The following is an 863-nucleotide window of genomic DNA, read 5'->3' as shown; positions in this document are numbered from 1 at the left end:
CATCTCCGGGACATTTTCTAATGTGCTCTTTGCAGTCCAAGAGCTTAGAATGCGGTTAGTTTTACGCACCGACTCCCTTTCCCATAAATGCTTCAAGGGGCGCCTTACTTCTCAAGGCTAAATCAAGTTTGTCACATGTCTTTAATCCGTGTGTCTCAGACCCCCTGTGCTTTGAGGGGAAACGGTGGCGAACAGCCTGGACGCCCGGAAACTTTTTGCAATGAATGAGCGAATGAATGAAACCTGGCCCGAACGCTGGAGACTGGGAAGAAGGCAAGAACTTTCTCTGCACATTTCAAACGCGTCTGCAAACAGGATCCGGAGCAGCCGGGGTTTCAGAGACTCAGTCAGTCAGTCTTAACCCCAAGCACCTGTGAACAGGTGCGGTTCCGAGTGAGCAACAGCCAGGGAGGTACCAACTAGCCTGGGGCCAGAGAAGATGCAGCCCGCCTCGAAGGGACTTCGCAACAGCTTTGTCCATTCTGAGCTGCCCTAGGCTAGGCTAGTGGCTTTAGAAGGCCGAGCTGTGGCAGCCCTGGGGTTCACTCAGTACCCTCTTCTGCTCAAAAATGGTTCGTCTAGGTCTGATCCCTAACCCACTGGCAAGTCATTTCTTTTTCTAACTCGATGAATCTTTGCAATAAATGGAGCAATAAAATCAGAAGAGCAGAAAGAGAAAATAGACAACTAGAAAAGTTTCGAGTGTTTCTTGGGGAGACGAGGGCGCGGGCTGTTTGGACTGTGGCAGAGCTGTGGGGCCCAGACTGGGAGCGGCGCAGAGCGGGACCGGTTTTCCGGGGCTGGCAGCTGCCTCGAAAAAGTTTCCTGTGGAACACTCGCCAGCGGGGGCGGGGGCGGGGGCG

The sequence above is a fragment of the Galeopterus variegatus genome, unplaced genomic scaffold (genome assembly GCF_000696425.1).
Source record: "Galeopterus variegatus unplaced genomic scaffold, G_variegatus-3.0.2 Scaffold579, whole genome shotgun sequence".
In the NCBI taxonomy this organism is placed as follows: Eukaryota; Metazoa; Chordata; class Mammalia; order Dermoptera; family Cynocephalidae; genus Galeopterus; species Galeopterus variegatus.
This window is presented reverse-complemented; position numbering follows the sequence as displayed.